The sequence below is a fragment of the Rhinolophus sinicus genome, linkage group LG06, assembly GCF_036562045.2.
Source record: "Rhinolophus sinicus isolate RSC01 linkage group LG06, ASM3656204v1, whole genome shotgun sequence".
NCBI lineage: Eukaryota > Metazoa > Chordata > Mammalia > Chiroptera > Rhinolophidae > Rhinolophus > Rhinolophus sinicus.
In genome coordinates this window covers 41,419,420-41,441,358 of record NC_133756.1, presented here as the reverse complement: position 1 = coordinate 41,441,358, position 21,939 = coordinate 41,419,420, and the positions used below count along the sequence as shown (strand labels likewise).

The following is a 21,939-nucleotide window of genomic DNA, read 5'->3' as shown; positions in this document are numbered from 1 at the left end:
TTGCTGCTTAGGGTGAGTTGCCTCATCCTATGATGCCTCAAACAAAATACCTTTCCAGATCAGTCATGTACCCCAAAAGAAAGAGGCAATGATTTTATTTAGCTCACAGTTCTATTGGTAATTTGGATAGGACTCAGCTTGGTGGTCTTCTGGTCTGGGTAGGGCTTGCTCATTTGACTTGGCCCCTTCAAATGTCCAGCGTTTCATCTGGGAGGGGTGGAGCCACTGCAGAGCAGCTTTAGCACTGGACCCAGTGATAAGGACAAGACCTTTGAGCCTGTCTTCCATGGAGCCACCAGATAAGTCAGAACAAATAATTTCAAGTCTTTGTGAGTTCCCTCTGCTCCCTCTGGAATGGGGAATGAGGACTGTTATTTTCAGGGCTACTGCTGAGCTGAGAAGCAGAGGATGGAACTGAGGTCACTTAAAATGCCCAAAGTCCTCTGTTCTTACTGAAAATCGCCATTTTTCTTTAATAAGTGCTATCTAGATTGCTGCAAGCCTTCCGTTAATTTCCAGATTTCTAAAAAAGTTGATTCTGAATGTTTGTGCCCAATTTTCATTGCTTTCATGGAAGGATGGAATTTGGATTTCTTGACTCTGACATTTTTGCTGATGTCAGTTGTCTAATTTATTTTCATCTTGCTGAAGAGTTGTGGTTTCCTGATTCTTCCTATGCTTCATAATTTTCTATTAACGCTTAGACACTGTGAATTTTATAATAGTGCTGGATTTTGCTGTATTTCTTTTAACTTTGTTGGGCTTTGTTCTGGGATGTAGTTAGTTAGGATAAGTTTGACTTTTTCTAGGCTTACTTATAAGCTTTGTGAAGGTGGGTCCAGAGCAGTCCTTAATCAGGGGCTAATTTGGCTGCCCTATTAGTGTAGTACCCTCTGAGGTCTCTACCTAGTGCCCTGTGTATTAGGTGGGGTTTCCACTCCGGCCAGTTGGAACAGAGACTATTCCCAACCCTGTGGAAGCTCCAAGGATTATTTCCATCTACACCCTTCCAGTGCCTCTTCTCCAGATTTGGACTTTTTTTTTTCTCATGCATGCAGATCTAACAACAATTTGAGGGGACCCTTCTGGATCTCTAGAGTTGTGTCTTTGTGTCACTCCCTCAGCTTTCATAGTCTGTCCCACAAATTCTTGCCATTTGCCATCTCTAAATCATGAAATGTGTCGCCTCGGTTCAGCAAACCTGTTGACATATTTGGCTTCTCGCTCCCTCTCATGCACTAAGACTTGGAAACTCACTGCAGTCACTATACTGGGAAGATTGTAGGACTCACCTTGTTCTTGTTTTCAACTTTCATGCAGCACTGTGCTATGCTGTGTGTTGTGCAACGACTGAAACCAATGTTTCATCATTTTTATCTGGTTCACAAGTTGTTTATAGTAGGATTGTTAATCCAGGCCCCAACCCTCCATCATGGCCAGAAGTTAAAGCATTCATAATAACCCCATAATTAGCATAGATGTAAACAGCTCTTCATCTTACTGGTCCTTTGGTCACTTTTGGTCACATTTGGTCTTTTGGTCATTTATTCTTATAGTCCATGCTTTCTTTCTGCTTGGATTTATTTTTATTTGGCAGAAGTATATCCTGGCAGAAAGGATTCTTGGGTGGTATACCTTCTGAACTTTTGTATGTCTAGAACGTTATTCCTTCATTTGTTGGTCTGGCAAACAAATCTATGCTCAAAATAGACATAGCTTAAAGACATTGCTTTATTGTTTTCCATAATCTGGTGTTTCATACACGATTTCTAATACCAATTGGTTGATAGTCTGTTTTTATCTTTTTAGAGGCACTTAGAATTTTCTGTTTTTTTTTTTTTTTTTTTAGAATTCAGAAATATATGCTTCATGGAGCAAGACTCAATTGCTGTGATGGGAGGACAATGCAGGAAAATATTTTTTAAATCTAGCATTATGGAGAGAAAAAAATACCTGTGGAAAATGTGTTTTCCACAAAGATCTTTATGAATCCCACATAGTCTATCTCTGATGCCTCAGGCCTGTTTTTGTCCCCAGTATTCCTGTCTGCGGCCTCCTTCATACTTTGAACTTCCTCATCCACTTTGCCAATGGCTCTTTATTTAACCATAATTGGTATACAATATTATATTAGGTATATTAGTTTCAGGTGTACAATATCGTGATTCAACATTTTTATACCTTACAATGTGATCATCCCACTAATTCTAGTTGTCATCTGTCACCATGCAAACATATCACAGCATTATTGACTATATTTTGGCCTACTTTTGTAGGATGTTTTGTGAACCAGGTCTGTGTTACTTCCTTAGTTAATAGTAATTGTTGCTGTGCATAGAAACATAATCTGCAAGTTTTATTCTCCTTATAAAAAAATGAAGTCTGAGAGTTATATGCTATAACGTATAGGTTTTTACAGTTCAGTATACAACTGTTCTACAATTAGATTTATCAACTTTGCAGCTAGTTCTAAAAGAAAAATGGTTCGACTAGAAACCCAAGTTCTAATACAGTGATGATATATACTTACTGGTAAATGTTATTGCCTAGGAAAATTAATTAGAGGTTAAAATAGGCACAAACAATGGTATTAGAGGTGATAATGTGTTAAAGGGTGCATTGCAATGCCCATTTTCATTTTGCGAATTGTTTTCAGATTACATAATGTCATTAAAATTGAAGGCAGCCTATGGAAGGGCACTGCCGTTGACTAAAAGCAGCTGAAACAGCTTTGCCTTTGTGTGTGTGTTTTTACCCTCCTACGTCTGCTGTTATACAACATAGAAATGGCTATTCCCTTCCCAAACATTCAGCAGAAAAGAGGAAAATAAGATAGGATATAATCTGGGGTAGATGCTTTTTGTAAGAATATGGTTTCTAAAATGCAAGTTTCAATATCATTCTACTCTAAATATTCTGACAGACATTTGATAGATGCCAGGAAGATAAAAAGAGAGTAAGTTACTTTCTCTTGGGATTTCACATTGTGTACAATGAAGTATTCATTTAAATACTTTGATCAACAGTATTTGTTGGTATTCCTCTCTATGGCTGTAGAACAAACTATTTTCAGTGCCAAGTATGTATCTTTATAGCTGAAATTAATTTATTGTTTATTAGGGGTTTTGTTTCCTTAGGGGCTTTGGACAAGTTGTGGAATTCAAGTGTACACTCTGGGAGGTGAAAAAATACTGAAAGTGGTTGGAAGAATAAAATAAAAGAAGAAAATACATGAGAATACACATTTAAGAGTTAACCTTCGAAAACAGACTAAAATTGTCTCCAAATTTCTGGTGTCAATTTTCATGTCTTCTCTAAGCTCCTCCAGCAGATATGTGGACTCCACTATGGGGTGTTTTGGATGGACCCAGGAATAGTGGGTTGATGTCACTGGAATGCTGGTGGATGGGGCTCCCACTGGAACAAAGAAGCTAAGGCCTGGGATTACTCGATGCCTAACTGTTCTGGCCTCTAATATTCTTGTGCTTCAAAATGGGGCTGTCAGAAAGTGACAGTGGCAGGATGTTAGTTTAAGTCACCCCCTGCCCATGTTGAAATACTCATAGAAAAAGAAAGCTCTTTTGAAAAGGAATGCTTTAAAAACATTTTTGTAAAGGTTAAAATAGAAGCAGTACATGCTGAAGGTACAGAAAGAAGGTAAATTTCCAATATTTAGACAGAAGTAAAAAATGTTATCCAAAGTAGAAAGTCCACTTGGGAATTAAGATCTTGAAAGTATCTTGGGCAAGGCAGGAATCCTGTACAACATGGATGCCTTGTAACAAATGCCTGGTTATAGCCAGTATGAGCTCCTGCCACAGAAGAAACAGCCTGTGGTGTTGATGAAGAGAGCCTGCACGGTTTTGGTTCAAATCCAAATTGTTGTGGCGATCAATCAAGTTGGTGAAGAAACTTTGGACAGGATGGATTCAAGGGAGTTTTAATTTTTCGAAGCGGGAGAAAAGCAATTTAAAAAATTTCCATCTTGAGAGAAAGAATTTAGGATAGCAGAAATAATTACTCCCACAAATGCCACTGGTTACATTCAAATGGGCACTTTTGGACATTGCTGGTGACAATTATAAACTCGCATGATTCTCTTGAAAGCAATATGGCAACACAAGCAAGAACTGTAGAGATAGTCATAGCCCTTAAGCCAGGAATCTCACCCTGGGGAATATGTTCTAAGGAAATAATTCCACAGAAGCAAAATATCTATCTACCTCGTATATGCAAGAAAATGTTCATTATAACAAGTTTATAATAACAACTACAAAAATGTCATTGAGAAACAAGTATATGTATAAAACTGTTGTGAAATCGTTTAGTGAATTATGGAACATTAAATCCACTGAATATTATTCAGCCATTAAAATTATAATTATGAAGACCATGAATAACAAGGAAAAATATTTATACTATGGCGTTTAAAAAAAATGGAATTACTATGTACATTAGCATTACAGCTGTTTAAACGTTTGTGAGAGAAAGAAAATGTGCAGAACTTACTATAGTTATCATAGTTTGGTGGACTCATGGATAATTTATTCCCCTTTAAAAATAGTGTTTAATAAATGATAAATATATTTTAATAGAGTGCAGTGGAAACAGAACTGGTCAGGGGGATAAAAACAGTAACTAATAGAGTAAAACTGGCAAGAAGAATATATAAGGCAATGCTATGTGACGCCTGTGGAAAGTTTGTTGTCTTAGTTTAGCAGAGGAAAATCACTGTAAGTATGTGTAATATAAATTACTTTTTATAATAAAAATGTTATACAGGTGATGGAAGTTCAGTGAAGCTGTTCTAAGCCTTGGTGTGAAGTGTACAGTCTTCTTTCCATGACTATCAATTACAGAGATAGAGTGTAAGCGAACTGACAAAACCACTAGCTTGTTAGAAACGGATTTGCTAACAACTTAGTACCATCCCCAGTGACTAGCACCATAATCCACTTCCACCAAAACCATGTGTTTACTATATACAATTAAATATGTAATGTATATATGTATCTGGTGTCTGTTTGTGTGTCTCTGTGTGTTTACTTTTACCTTTTAAAAATTATGGGCTGTTTTCTATATACAGAAAAATGTACAAAACCTATAAATTCAGTTTACCAAGTAACTATGAATTGAACACTGTAGAACCACCATTTAGATTGGGAATTGGAATGTTACTAGTACCTTAGAGGCTCCCAATCATGGCCCCTTCTGTCACCCAGGATGGTAGCCATGATCAGATGCATGACCCTGATTTTCTGGAATAATCATTTCCTGATTTTGCTTGCTTTTTCTATGGGACCCAGGTGTACAGAATTGTATCAGCCATAATTCTTGGTTCATGGCACACTGTCATAATTGGTCTACAATAGACTATTTTCATTCCATTTTATAACAATATGATGAAAATTATGACTTCATCACCTCATCTAAGAACCAAGATGTTACCACTTACTTATAGCTTCCTAAATATTCCTCAACTATTTAATTGCACTGTCTCCCTCCCGGTGGTAGGCAGGATCCCATATTGTGTATTAATCATGTCTTGCTCCTTTTAGAAATAGTTTTAATATCTGCATCTCTATCTTCAGACAGTATGTTTAATTTTATCTGGTTTTGAGTTTATGTGGGTTGAATTATACCACATATATTCTTCAATGACTTGATTCTTTCACTAAAATTATGTTTTTAAGATTCATCCCTGTTCATGTGTCTATCTCTAGTTTATTTATTTTCACTTCTAAATAGTATGTGATTGCATAAACATACTGTGATTTATTTATTCAATTTAATGCTGATAGACATTTGTATTTCCAGTTTTTAAAATTTATGAACAGTACTGCTATGAACAATTTTGAATACTTCTCTGGATGCACACATACAGGAGTTTCTTTAGGTTTATTCTAGAGGTACATTAAATATACCTTTCAGCAGGTTATTGAAATTAATATTCAACCAAAGCTGAGGCCAAACATAAATGCCATTCCAATAGAATAAATTCTATTTTGTAAGAATAAAATCTAAACATTTCCATAATAATGTAGTTATTATAGTTTAAATATTAAACTTTTTAGTGATCACATTTTAAACACTTGAAATGGTATACTAATTTCTCAATGCTGTTGATTGTATCAGTTCTGTTGATGATACTATAGCCAGCATATTTCATTTTTATACTAGATACTTACTTTGAATTAAGGTCAGGTGAGAAACAAGGTATCATTTCACCCAGTCTGTCAGTATAGGAGCAAGCTCTCCGACAGGAATATTGGCACCAGTTGTTATCATGCATTCCTTTATTTCTAATGGTAAAGGCCTACTGTAAAGACATAGCTTCACTTTGACTCATGAACTTAAATACTTGGTCGATGGTAATGATGCAATTTTATTGAACTAAACTGAAGCTTTGGGTATTGCTTGAAGAAGATTGTGTCTGACTCTTTTCTAAAGTAGATTTAAGGTCAGTGTCCTCACATATGCTTTTTATTTATAATATTTTTGCCTTTAATTTTTCCTATACCCATCAAATTGATAAAAAGAAAGTTTCTAAACCTTGAGTTTAGAAATAAGCCAATGCAGCAATGTGATTAGCAATTAAAAACAAAAAGTGATATGGAAATTCCCATCTGCATCTCAGCTTTCACTGCATGCACAATTTCAGATTCTTATTTTGAGAAGAATGATTGAAGAATTTTTTCAGCAAGTGTCAAGTAAGAAATACTTGCATGCATTTTCAAGACACATGAGTTTGGATTCTTCTTCAGTAGTCATAGTAAATAAATGAGTTCACTGTGTTCTAGCGCATCCTGCTTTATTGATATTGTTCACTGCAGTGTATAGTATTGAAGTTCTTGTTTCTATTATTAACACATAGGAGCCTCTTTTCTGATTTTTAAAAAACATCTTGTGTAAGTATAATACAAGAGTGTTTCAAAATCTCTTGTGTGATGTGTAGGTTGACTTTAGTGGGAAAAGAAAAATGGAAGTGGTCCAACATTATTCCATTTATCACCAGTAATTCTGGAACATTAATGTTGAAGAGTGAACACACTACTGGAGAGTGTGAGCAAAATGTCATATGTGCATGATTTCTAAACTACTTGTAGCCATATGGTTTTGTTATTAATGATGACTGCATCACACTTATGTTCATTAATGTTTTCCTGGAGTTAAGCAATATGATTCGCAAAACTCATGCAATGGACATACATAGAACCTTATGTCCAACAACTATAAGAAACACATTCTATTTAAACACATGCCAAATTTGAACATTTTCTGGTTAGTATAGCAAATCTCAACAAGTATCTAAGGATTGGAATCATATAGACACATCTTTTGACCACAGTGCAATGAACCTAGGAGTGAATAATTTTAAAATTACATATTTTGAAATTTAAAATACACATTTATAAACTAAATCAATGAATCAAAAAAGAAATTACACTGGAAATTAAAAAACGTTTTGAACTGACAAAAATGAGAAGCCACATACAAATATTGAGGAATTTAACAAAAATCAGAGGGAAATATATAGCCATATTGCATAAAAATGCTTACATTTGAAAAGTAGGAAAACAACAACAAAAATCAATAAGCTGGTCATCCAAATTAGAATTGGAAAACAACAGTGAATAAGCTCAAAGAACCAAAAACAAATAGATAAATAAATATATAAATAGGTAGGTAGTAATTAATGAATACAATTAAAATGTACAACACAAACTGTCCTTTGAAAAGACTAATGTAATTGACAAACCTGTGGGTGAGTGATGCAAAAAGAAAAAATGACACAGACTATCTTAAGAATGTAAAAGTGTAGAAGCTACAGACATTAAAGACAATAAAATATTAATTTACAGGCTGTTTCATGAAAATAAATTAAAAATGCATATGAAGTAGCATGTATTCTATTAATATATAAGGTACAATATAAAAATATAAATAGATTGTGGTCTATAACATATTATATTCACTATTCCAACTTGAAAAAGGAAACAGAAAACCTTATAGAGGTATAAACATTAAAGAAATTTTATTAGTAGTCAAAATTTTTCCCACATAGTAAAGTCAAGGACCAGATGGCTTCACTGGCAAGTTTCACAAAGCATTCAAAGAAAAGGTACTTCCAAACCTCAGCAAGTGATTCAAGAGGTACGGAAAAGAAGGAATGCTCCCAAACTCACTTTATGAGACTAGATTAATCTTGATACTAAGAACAGAAAAGGATTATTCAAAAAGGAAAAAGACAGGTCACTTATAAAGATAGAAGCAAAAACTCTAAAGAAAATATTAAATTGTCCAGCAATGTACAAGAAGGATAATAATGCATTATGACTATTGGGTTTAATCCAAGAATTCAAGATTGATTTACATTAGACAAATTAATGAGCATAATTTTCACATCAACAGATGAAAGGGAAATACATGATTAGCTCCATAAATGCAGATAAACTGCTCGACAAAACTTAACATCTATTTATGATTAAAACTCTAAGCAAACTAAGGAAATTTCTTACCTCATAGAAGTATTTATGACAATTTTTACTAAACTGCATATTTAAAGTAAAATGTTGAAAGCTTTGCCTTTGAAACCACTAAAACACAATAGGTTCACCTCCCCTTCTTTTAGTATTTGTTGGAGATTCCAGCCAGCAAAATAAGGCAGGAAAAATAAATTGAAGTATTATAAAGAAACTCAGCTGTCATTTATTCTACTATGATAATCACTATTATTAAAATTCATATTATTTAATGTTGAGTCTGGAGTTTTTTATCAGTTGTTAAGACACATCATTATTCAGAGAGAGAGATCCAAGATGGCAGAGTAGATAAGCTCTGTGTCTGCTTCCTTCCATAAACAATTAAAATTACAACTAAATTATAAAAAAAATCAACCTGGAGACCATCAAAAGTCTGGCTGAACCGACAGCTTTACAACTAAGGATATAAAGAAGAAGAAGCCATGTTGAGACTGGTATGAGGGGTGGAGACCCAAAACCTCCATGTGGTGGTTGAGAACTGGGAGGGATGTCTCAGCCATGGAGGTTCCCCTGGGAGGAATGAGACCCCAGCCCCACACTGACCTCCCCAGCCCAGAGTGCTGGTGCCAGGAAGAGTAGCCCCCACAACATCTGGCTGTGAAAAACAGTGAGGATTCCAATAATCTGGGTAAGACGGAAGGCTATGGGAAACCCAGCTGTCCTCTTAAAGGCCTGTGCACAGATTCACTAGTTCACAAGCACTCACCTTGATCTCCAGTGGCGGGACAGTGACTCGGGTGTCTCAGAAGTATATGGGGGACAGATTGAGGTGTGTGGCCTCAGGGGGAGGATTGGAGGACAGCTGGCATTTTTCCTGGGGTCCTTCTCCTGTACAGCTAGAAGGTGGGAGCCATCTTTCCTGGGTTGACCCCAGCCCCAAATCTGAATCTGATTAGCCTGGTGAGCTCCAATGCTCCACCCTGCTGACTCACTGAGACTACACCCCACCCAGCTTCCCCAACACCACACGCACTTTGTCCAAGAGCAGCCAGCCCTGCTCGCATTGCACTCTTTCTCGAAAACCTATCAAAGTCTGCAGAACTCACGCAGGCAACTGGCCTTGGTGTGCTCTGAGACTTTTGCTGAGTAGTTACAGGTTTAGCACCCACACAAAACTAAAATCTACATTAACCTGGTGACCACGTCTTCCCACTCTAGTGACTCCCTAAGACCCTGCCTCACTCAAATCGTGTACCACATGAGGCTTCATCAGTGACTGAACCTTGAGGGAGCAGGCAGGTGATAGCAGGCCTCTGGGTGTCCTGGCTTTATTTGGAGCTAAGCCAGGCCCGGTACTGGTGTTGGCCATCCTCAATTTGCAGCGTGGCCTCTCTCATGTGCTGCCAACTTTAGCATAACTTTGTAGCTCCTACAAGGTAGTCCCTGGTCAGGCACAGGCAGTGGGTGACATGGGACGGCACCACAGCCCCTCCCAAGATGTCCCAGAATGAACACACTTGGAGTTGGCTTCAGGCCACAGCAGAGCACTGCCCAATTAGCCCCACAAGGGGTGGCACACCCAAAGGGTGGGCTCAACAGACACCAGAGCCTACTGGGGCAAATCCCACTCAGTGGGGTTAGCTCCCCCCCCACACACACAGCAGCCTGTAAGATGTGGATGTGGCCAAACCCCACAGTCAATCAGCCTGAGGATCTATCTCACCTACTGATGTTCCAATAGCAATCGAGGCTCAACTATAATAGGAGGACACACACAAGAGACACTCCTGGAGTGCCTGAAGCAGATGACAAGGAAGATTGTGCCACCTACTTCATAAGGCCACCAGGTCAAGACTGGGAGACATAGCAGATCTACCTAATACATAGAAACAAACATGGATGCAGTCAAAACGAGGAAACAAAAAAAAAATTTGTCTCAAATGAAAGAAAAGGAGAAAAAACCAGAGAAAAAAAACTAAACAAAATGGAGGCTAGTAACCTACCAGATACACAGTCCAAAACAATCGTTATAAGGATGCTCAAGGAACTTATTGAAAGTTTCAACAAAGAGATAACAAGTATAAAAAAGCACATAGAAACCATAAAGAAGAACCAGTCAGAAGTGAAGAATAAAATAACTGAAATGAAGAATGTACTAGAAGGAATCACCAGCAGACTACATAAAGCAGAGGATTGAATCAGCAATTTGGAGACAAAGCAGCAGAAAACACCCAAACAGAACAGCAAAATGAAATAAGAACCCCCCAAATATCGACAGTTTAAGAGATCTCTGGGACAATATCAAGCATAACAACATTTGCACCATAGGAGTACCAGAAGGAGAAGAGAGAAAGCAAGGGATTGAGAACTTATTTGAAGAAATAATGACTGAAAACTTTCCTAACCTGGAGAAGGAAATAGACATACAAGTTCAGGAAGCGCAGAGAGTCCAAAACAGGCCCACACCAAGATACATTATAATTAGAATAGCAAAGGTTAAAGACAAAGAGAGAATCCTAAAAGCATCAAAAGAAAGGCACTAGTAACTTATAAGGGAGCCCCCATAAGATTGTCAGCTGATTTCTCAACAGAAACTTTGCAGGCCAGAAGGGATTGGCATGAAATATTCAACGTGGTGAAAAATAAGGACATACAGACAAGATTGCTCTACCAAATAAAGCTATCATTAGAATCGAAGGACAGATAAAGAGCTTCCCAGACAAGAAAAAGCTAAAGGAGTTCATCAGCACCAAACCAGTATTATAAGAAATATTAGAGGGACCTCTTTAAGAAGGAAAAAAAATACCAAAATCATTAATAAAATGGCTAAAGCTACATGTCTATCAACAATTACTTTCAATGTAAATGAATTAAATGCTATGATAAAAAAACATAATGGTAGCTGAATGGATAAGAAAACAAACCCCTTACATATTATGCCTACAAGAGACTCACTTCAGATCAAAAGAAACACACAGATGGAAAGCAAAGGGATAGAAACATTTATTTCATGAAAATGGAAATGAAAACAAAACAAAACAAAAAACAAGAAAAACTGGTGCAGCAATACTTATACCAGACAAACTAGACTTTAAAACAAAGGCTCTACCAAGTGACAAAGAAGGACCCAGTAATCCCACTTCTGGGTGCTTATCTGAAGAAACCCAAATGCTACTTCGAAGGGACCTGTGCATCCATATGTTCATTGCAGCATTATTTACAATGGCCACGATGTGGAGGCAGCTTGGGTGTCTGTTGATAAAAGAATGAGTAAAGAGGAGGTGGTACATATATACAATGAAATATTGCTTGGCCGTCGAAGTGAATGGGTTCTTGTCATCTGGGTGGCATGGATGGTCCTGGAGGGTATTGTCCTGAGTGGAGTATGTCAAACAGAGAAAGACAGATGCAATGTGATTTCGCTTATAAGTGGAATCTAAAGAACAAAATAAAAGAGAAACGAACTCATAGATACAGAGAACATATTGATGGTGCCCAGATGGGGGGGTGTTGGAGGTGAGTGAAAAAGGGGAAGGGATTAAGAAGTAGAAATTGGTTGTTACACAGTAATTATAGGGATGTAGGGTATAGCACAAGGAATATAGTCAATAATATTGTAATAACTATGTAGGGTGTCAGATGGGTACTAGATTTTCTTGGGATAATAGATGGGAGGTGGTTTGGGGGCAGGGTGAAAAAAGTGAAGGGATTAAGAAGTACAAACTGGTAGTTACAAAATAAACATGGGGATGTAAAATAAAGTCAATAATATGGTAATAACTACGTATAGTGCCAGGTGGGTCCTAGACCACTCAGGGGGATCACTTATTAAATTATATAAATGTTTAACCACTACGCTGTACACATGAAATTAATATAAAATAATATTGAATGTCAACTATATTGTAAAATTTAAAATGGGGGGAAAAGATAAAGAGGAATAGAGGTCCAAATTCCAGGTATAAAACAAATAAGTCATGGGATGTAATGTACAACCTAAGGAATATAGTCAGTAATATAGTGATACTGTGGTACTGTGCCCAATGGTTGCTGGACTTATCACAGAGATCACTTCTTTAGGTGTATAAATGAGGAACAACTATAGTGTACACCTGAAACTAATATAACATTGTATGTTTGCTATATTTTAATAAAAAATCTTAAAATAAAATAAAAAGACATCATTATTTTCTACTAAGAAAAAAATGACGTCAATTAAATTCTGACACTGCCTTAATGATAGTCCTGCATACTGCTTGAATTAGTCTTTATTTGTACAGAGCGATTTGTCAGTTTCTCCAGTTTTTCCCAAGTTCAGGGAAGTTCTGCCCTAAGTTTTATTGCTTGATGTGTGGTAGATAATTATTTTGCACTCCTTACAGTAACAAACTGTAAGACATCTTTATCTACTTACGGACTTTTTCCTTTATTTTCTTTCTGTATAGCACTTGGTTATTGTTTTGCAAGTCAATATGATATTTTGATTATTCATCCCCTAATGAATATTTACTACATTAATATCTAATGTGAGCTCTGATGCTCTGTTTCTGTGCCTTTTTGTGTATTCAATAACTTTTCTTTCTAAAACAATAATAGTGTAATTATTTTAAACATATTTTAATTTCAGTTACACTCAGCACATGTAGTACTTACCATATACACTTGAATTCAATTGAAGTAATAACAATAGATATGACCAAGTTCACTCATTCCGTGGTACTGATGATTGCTACCTAGAAAACAATGATTATAAATTAGATTTTAAGATTCATTTCAATTTCAGAGATGTTAAAATGTATAAAAAATACACTTTGGAATCACTTAAATGTAAAACAGTTTAGCAGATTTGCAGGATACAAGATCAATATAGAAGACAGATTGCATTGCTTTACCAGCAATAGACAGAGCTTCCAATTAGTTGAGTTGGAGTTGCTGAGTTTTTGCCTTACTTAGGATAACGTAAGGTGGAGGAGAGTGCAATACAAGAAAAATTTCTCCCATCTCCCTATTCCTCTTCCACTCTAGGTGCTTTTCCACCCCCTTCCTACCCCAACATACATACTGGCAGCCAACTACCTTCTGTTTCTCCAGGGGTTTCTCGTCTTGTTTTTGCAATGTTTTGGCATCATGAATCTTTCTATGGTTTCTGGACCTCTCCAGTATTGGTCTTGAAGAATGGAATCACATCTAGGTAAGTTTTCCATCTAATTCATTTTAGACTTTTCTAAATGTCCAAATCTCTCATATTTCACATATGTGTGTTTTTTTTCTTTTAAGAAACAAGGTTATGAAAGGAGTTTAAGCCATTATTTTTCTATAGAACTGGAAAAAAAAAATCACCATATTAACCCTTTCTCTGTTTTACCATTGGTAATCCTCATATGTATGTATCCGAAATAAGTACTTTTTAACCTAACCTTCTCACTTAGAATAGTTCATTTAAATGAGCACAGTTTGTTATTAGAGCTAACTCTCAATGATCTGATAAAAGCTTTTGAATATATTAAGTATTGAGAACGATGGATCTTGCATGTATTTTCTTCAGTTGTGTCAATCCTTTGTGACATCCCAAATCAAAAGAAAATTTGAGCAGAAAAGACAACCTTTTCTTTAACTACTTTATACTCAATTACTTCAAAAAACTTCTAAAAGTTGATCAGCCAATTTTATCTTGCACTAAATTAATTCTAATGATAGTCACTTTATGATTGGCAAATTTTATATAACATCTATTTTTGGTAGCTGACCATTTTCTAAAGTAAGGAACCACAAAAAGATTACCTATCCAATGAGACAAGTAAGAAACCTGTTTTCAGACATAAAGATGCTTATCTTTTTACTTCCTCTCCAATTATTTCTGCAACCATTGTAGTCATTCTCCCTGGGTGACGCCTTTGACTTCATCAGGCAATGTGCCTCTTTTTGTTAATCACACAATATGGCTTTCTTATCGACACTCCCTATGCTGTGCTCTTTCTTTTTCCATCTTGGCCATTGTGTTGTGAGTAAATGAGCAAAATAAGATACATTTACTGTATTGCTTTGGAGAAAGTGATTGTCAAAATAATACCATTCTATACCATATATCTCTTCCCCAAGTGACACAGCTGACTGCTTTATTGACAACAACAAATGTTCAGTTTTGGGCTTGTTGCAAAGCCAATATAGCCAGGGAAGAGAAAAAGAAGTGTCATTGTTTTTTTTCTTCAGCAATCAAATCATATCTAAAGTCTTACTAAAAATATATATATTACTGATATATAAAAGACAATAAAAGCTGGACATTTTGATAGCGTTATTTTTGGGATGGCTACAACTATGTTAAATATGTTAAGTCTATTTGTTCTTTATAGAAAGTTATTGGGACTAATAAACTATAAACCACTCTCAGGTTAGTTTTACTGTTATTTCCTTTAGTCTATTTTGTGAGCAGGCTTATTGTGGAGGAAAACTGACAGTGGAAGAATTTTGTCCTGGGTATTCATTTTGCCCTGTAACTTTTGGCAAGTTATTTCCAATCTGTTTGCCTAGGAAGGTGGCAGCATTCTCAAGAGTTATTTAACATTTGCAGCTTCATGAATACATTTAAATTCCTTTCACTATTTATAGCAGTATTCCCTCTATAACAATGTCAAATAGAAGTTAAGAGTATGGCCTCTGGATTCAGTTATCACCTATAACTGTGCAAGTTACTTAAACTATTTGAGTCTCAGTTCCCTTATCTGTAATGTGGGAATAATAAATGTACTCACTTCACAGGGATTAAATGAGAAAATATATATAACCATGCAGTACAGGGATAAGACAATAGTAAATGCTCAAAAAAGGTTAGCTACTATTGTTAATTAACATCAGGGCAAATGAGCAGAAGAAGTGAATGTATGGAAAAAAACAGTTATGGTGTAAGGAGTATAACTTGATTTCTATCACATGACACCATGAACCATGTTATTAAAAGGGCTTCTATTGTTCTTACCAGAAACAAATTCTACTCTAAATCGTAGAAGATGCCCAAAGGAACAAAGACCTGAAATGAGTAAGACTACATTACAATGCTAACCCATTGGTGGTAAAAATTATTTTTCAGCTTCAGAAGGAAACAAAAGCTAATGTAATAAATGGAAGTGAAATAAAATAACCTTGAAAGTAATGATTAACTGGTGAATAGATGATTATAAAACTCTTCAAAAATGAAATGCGATCTAGATCAAAGCTGTTGGCTAAGATTTGAGTACTTGAGAAATACTTGCTGTCTTACGCAAGACCTTTCAGCCCTATACGGAGATCCCAAGACAAACAGACATACAAACAAACCAAACCAATCATGAATGCTCAACTGTATACAGTGAGTGAGTTAAAATCTCTTACCATCTGCCTATCCATCTTCATCCATATAATCTCCTACAGTAATACAGTCTACTGTATCAGACAGAATAGGTAAACCCAGACCCAAAGATGTGACAAATCCAGAAATGTCAAGCAATAATGGGAAGGTATTGGCTTTATTACCAGGAGCATCGCAGATCGGAGGTTAACAATCCCATAACCTCGGACTGATGTATCTTAGATTTGATGAAAAAGCCCCACAAATTCAACATGATAAAGATAAATCAGAGCTCTTGAAAAAATCATTAAGTCTTAAGTGTTAATTTCCTTAGTTAAATCTTCACTTTATCTCCTTGAATCATATATGAATCATGACATTAAAGTGAGAAAGCAGTGCTCAGAGACATTAAGGGCTCAGCTTTATGTCTCCCAGCCTAGGTCAGGTCCTTAAACTTCTAGCAAAATCTACCAATTTGTAAGAGCCTATTTAGAAGATCTGAAAAAGGGAAGAGAAGCTTGGAGGGGAAGGGTATCTGAACAAATGAAAAATGAAGACATATTTCATGGGGATCTTATTGACTGTTAGAAATACTTTGAACAACAGCCATGGCCACTGGGGTGCTGTAATGACATGCCCCATTATAAAGTGTAACACTAAGTAAACGTAGGAGTGGAAATTTAACAATTGAACATTTAATGGCTGCAATTATGGCAAAAGAATAATGAACCTATTAGACAGGAGAACTGGCAATTACTCTACAGCTTATTGGAATACAGCTGTGAAAAAGTAATACAGCAGAATACTTAAGAATGGTTATTAAAAGAGGATAATGCATTCTGTTTACACTGACAGAAGCAATTTTTCTTTTGAAATGAAATGGGGCTTTTTGGCTATCAGACATATAAACTCAGATATGATGAATCCTACTATTTAAAGGTAATGCATTTTCAGATATGCTACTCTGGCTGTAAATGATGCCTCCACTAAGACCATAAGGATGAGATTTTTTTTGGGTGGAAGAAATGGAAGAAGATGTCAAAATGGACTTATAAACACTAAATAAATCACCTAGAAAAAAGTGGGCTAAATTTTAAATGATCCAAATAGCTGCAATAAATGAAACAGCTACAAGTTCAAAGATGAGGGTTGTCAAAAGAAGGTGTTCAGAACAATTACATGATCTATGAAATCATCATTTTGGTGTCCAGCAGTGATGGATGTATCCCATTAAATTTTCAAATGTGTGCACTTCTAAGTACAATTTATATGGCTTTCTCCATTTCCAGATATACCCTTCCAAATGTAGTTATCAGAACCCTGGGAGTCAGCCAAACACCAGGCGGGCTGAAAACAATAATCTAGACAAAGGGTCAGGCACTGAAGCACAGTTGAAGTGTAAGAAAAGTGTGCTACTTAAGTGCATTAGACACAATGGAGAGAGGGGTTGGCCCCTCAAGACCTAGACGCCCACCCAGAGACTGGTTTTGGAGAGGAAGGTACATTCTTGCAAGGAGGTATCATTTCTGACCATTTTCAAGGTAAATTAGTGGAAGATAAAACAGAAGTTTAAACTTCAAGGAATGCTGGGAATTCAGAGATCCTTGTGGAAATCCTCTGGTCCATCCCTCTGCTCTCTGGTAGGACCATATTCAAGCCATTCAAAACAGACAAAGAGAATCCCCCATTTGGCCTTTCACTGAGGAAGATTTGGTCTATAAGATAATGAGAACAATTGCATACCTCCCTCTGATTGGGAAAGTCTGCTTGGAACTCAAGCTTGGGTCCCTTTTCCTATTCCTCTCCTATAGTATTATAGGACAGGATTGAAGCATGGTGACCAGTACTTGAACCTCAACTTCCCTGCAAAAGTGTGAACAGAAGCCCCTCCCACACCAGTATGCATTTTGCAACAATCCTGTCACATGCCTGGAGCTTCAAGCCAGCTGTGCTCAGTAAGCCTTAGATAACAAGCTAATGTGGCAAGCGTATATTCTGTCTGGTCTAGAACCATTTTGATGATAATACATACATGTAAAAAGAACAAGGTAATTATCTATTGACCCAGAAAGAAGTTGCTTTGGGCAGGGAATGATTGTGAGGTTATAAAACAACAATGTATTTTTATAGTTTTAGGGTCACAGATCTGTTTTGAGGATCTAATGGATTCTGTAGACAACCAACCCAGAAAAATGCATATACATACATGTTTTACATGAAATTTCAGGGCTATAAACTTAGTAGGAAGTTTGTATTCCCAGATTTAGATTTACATATAAGAAATGGCCAGTCTCAACTTTTGCAGTCCCTTATGCAGATAAAGTTTGTGCAACTGCCAGTTCTCAGATTTTGATGTAATGAGGCCACTGATAGTGGTGAAATAAAATCCATGTAATTTAAAAGAATGATTATAGCTAAATGGTTTTCCTATATTCCTACCGAGGCAGATTCTAACTGGCTTGGGTTTTACCCTCTCTTTCTTCCCATGTTTATTATGGTAGAGGAGCAATGGAGAACAAATATCTAGTGTATAGACAAAGAAAGAGGATTTTTAGGTGACCAGCTTCTAACTAATGAAAGTTGACTATCAGTCTTGAGATAGGGAAGAGATGAAAGATTAGAGGATGGTTTTGTTCATATTTTTCCATCAACTCTGTCCTCGCCTCTGAACCAAACTTTTCCCCTCCAAGTTCAAGATGATGGGAAGGAACGAGAGACCCTCTTCCATCAGAGGGGCCAATAAAAATTAAATGGTGGAATTTCCACAGTGTACTGCAGTGTCTCACTGGCCCTGACCTAATTTTGGTAGCTGCCCTCCTCTCCCCACACACCGTGACCCTTTATTCATGTTTCTTCTTGAATTTTGGATTTGGTCTCAAAATCAAAATAATGCTTACTATATCTACTTTTGACTTGGTTTGCTCTTAGATTTTGTTCCCTCAAAACACTTGCGTGAACTCTGTTTTTCGGTTTGCAGCAGCCCAACTGGTCTTCACTTCTCAGACTTTGAAACCCAGTGAGAGGGCCCGAGAGTGGCCCTGATCTTGTGCTTCCTGAAACACTGCTTGGTCCCTGTGAGTACAGGCAATGGAAGAAAGGGAGACATGGTAGGAGGAAGGGAAGGAGAGGAGGGCACTTGGTTGAGATGTACATAAAAGTCCTCATGTTTAAACATCTGGCATCTGATCACACAGACAGGCTTGAAAGAGGTTAGAGAAACAGGTTAGAAAGAGAGCATTCTTTCTACAATTTTAGGCTTGTGCACCATTTCAGATCATAATGCCTATTGTGCAGTGAAGTTTTTCTTTAAAAATATCATAATTATCTTATGAATAGCACAGTTATATTATTTCGTGTGTGTATTAAAACTGTCAGTTTGTAAAATGAATATATTTAATATATGTATCCTGATTTGTCATTATTTTCATATACTTGAAGCTTAAAAAAAAAAAAACTTTTTGAAAAGGGAAAATATCTCAGACCTCTTTCTATTTCTGAAATATCCCAGACTTCTATATATTTCTGAGAAGCCCTGGGGAATGGAGGGTGAGGAGAAGGAAGGGGAAAGAAAAACTGGAAAAGAGAGAAAAGTAAAAGAGGACCGGATTTCCAGTTTAGATGCAGAGGAGATTTAGTCTATTTTTCCTCATGATCCCTTTGCTCTGCCCCACATCTCTCCCCACAAAGACTGAAATGCTCCTACCCTTTTGCTTTCTATTGACCAATTTCGTATTGATGAATACATGCAAATTAAAATGTGTAGAGGACATATGTGGCTTCTGTGAGAATATCCTAAAGGGTTTCATTAGATGCTAAAATACAAAGTGCCAAAATGTCCTGATTCTGTGACTTCACACAATAGAGTCTCCCTAAACATTTGTTATATTGAATTGAAGTGAGTGAATTTTGAGAGTGGTGCATTTTCAAGTTCCTTTCTAAATGTCTGAAGCAAATCAATGAATAGATCTGCCTACAGACATCCCCATGGATCATTTGGGTACTACATTGGCTTCCATTCACTCATAATTTATCTGGTCGACCCTCTGCATTGTATGCACAAAAGATCATTTGCTATTTGAAAGACACGTATTTCTAACCCAGCTTTATCTGGGTTACAAAGCTGTGTGACCTTGAGTAAGTCACTTGACCCTTCTGAGCTCTGTTTCCATCTCCGAAAATAAGGGCATTAAACTGTGACAGTATGAGAGATGTTTTCCAGATCTAAATGTTTGTGATTCTGTGATTTTAATTATTGTTCTATATGATGCTGTTTATGCTATATGACACAAAAACTCATTCCCATATAGTTTCTTGTCTGAGTACAGTGTATCAACATTTCTAAAGTAAATGAATACTTTAATCTATGTATGCAACTATGAAGCCCTTGTTTTTCTGAATACATCAGCAACTTATTTTCACTTGGCATTGTCAACACAGGGGTAACGGAAACTTGGTCTGAGGTACCATTGAAGAAATAAGGCTTATGATTTTTAAAGAACTTATGCAAATTTCTCAACAGAACTCAGTCCCTTCCTAGAGAGCCATGATGAGATTTTTAAAAGTCTGACACCAGCCCTAGCCTACCTTTGGAGATTATGATTACATGTTTAGACATATTTTAGCATATCACAGTGGGAGCTGGTTGAAAGCAACAACCAACTGTGCCTTCTTGCACTAGAATTTCCAGCTATACATTAATGGTACGAGCTGTTTTCTTTAGGAAGTGCATTTTGCTGATTATAAAATACAGAAGTAAAGCTGAAGTCTGGCGAACAAGGAGCTCAGAAAGATGATTAATAAGAAAGAGGAAATTGTGCTGCAACAACATGTGTTTAGGCATGTGTACTCCCTGTAGCTAATATCTGAGGCAAATATTTTGGATTTCCAACTGGCTTATAAGTGCAGCTATCAATAGAATGATAGTAGCATAATTCTTAGAGAATGCATATGTTGCTTAAAGAATAAACATAGCTCTTCATTAATAAGCTGTAAAGCTTTGTTGATTATTGACAGAAATATTTTAAAAAACAGCAAGAAAAAATTTTCAGAAGATACTCTTTCAGCTAATGACACTCTAGGTAAACTGTGCTTCATAGAAAAGAACACAGAAACTTGTTTTATTAGTATGCAGCGTCATCTTTTCAATATTTTCTTTGCTAGCATTCAATGTTCTTGGTGAAGAAAGTAGCTGTTTACATCCAATATAAAGTTTTCTTGGCTTCCTTCATGTTTAGCAGACTTTGAGAAAATAACCCATTTCTTTTATAAATACAATATAAAAATTCCTGCACTAGGGAATAGCTCTACCCCCTCAAATCTAAGAAATTGATACAATTTGGGTTTTTTTTTCATTTATTCTCTCTATAGTATAACTCTGCTTATATCACTGCTGGTGTACTAATAATATTTAATGATAATTATGTTAGCAACATTAATAAAGTATTTTAATTCTCTTTCCCAATTAAATCAATTCCCTTGTGCTAAAAAGAAATCATTAGTAATTCCATGTTGACTCACAAAAATTTCCAATTATTTTAATATTAAATTTCAGACTTTCACAGAGATATGGCAAATATTTGTGACTGTATGGCATTTTTGCGATCAGTCATGAGGAAAGGCAGAGCAAGTTCTGAGGTGTTAGAAGAGGATGAGAATTTCAACAAGAGCCTTCTTCAGTAAAATACAAGTGGGACTGAGATTGTACTTTTCCCTTTAGTTGCTTTTCTAATATTTTCATAAACCCTGTTCATCTTTTACCATTCTTTTAATATCCAGCCTCTTGGCTGGAAAAGAGAAAGAACATCTGTGGAAAAGGCACATGCAACTCTTATCTGCCTCAGATTAGAAGGGGTGCATACTTCTTTTAATTTTCCACCAGTAGAAATTAGTCACATTTGTGCACTTAGATACATGAGGACAGAATAATACAGTGAAACACATGGATATTTGTTGCATACCAACACTCTCAGCCATATTTTAAGAAAAATTAGAATTATTTACATTGGGAAGGGGGAAAAACAAAATTCAAGGTGTAGCTAAACAAAACCAAAAAAGTTTCCTTTTCCCAAGAGTGTGGAGGGCTTTATGGATTAATGAAGTTTAGTCATTTAATAATGCCAATAATTTCAGCAG

At 36.3% G+C, this 21,939-nt stretch overlaps 1 protein-coding gene across 2 annotated transcripts in view; it reads right to left on the bottom strand.

Annotated features, from left to right (window-relative positions):
• Nucleotides 1–11,548: 11,548 nt before the first annotated feature.
• ST6GALNAC3 (ST6 N-acetylgalactosaminide alpha-2,6-sialyltransferase 3) overlaps nt 11,549–21,939 on the bottom strand; it is a 580,324-nt gene continuing 569,933 nt past the window's right edge. The window contains exons 5-6 of one of the 2 annotated variants that reach the window (XR_012497284.1): nt 13,137–13,216; nt 11,549–11,919 (exon numbers count right to left, since the gene is read on the bottom strand). The gene's annotated coding sequence lies outside the window, so the exon portion shown is untranslated. The remainder of the gene's footprint in view (nt 11,920–13,136; nt 13,217–21,939) is intronic. The other variant, XR_012497285.1, reaches the window with a different exon arrangement.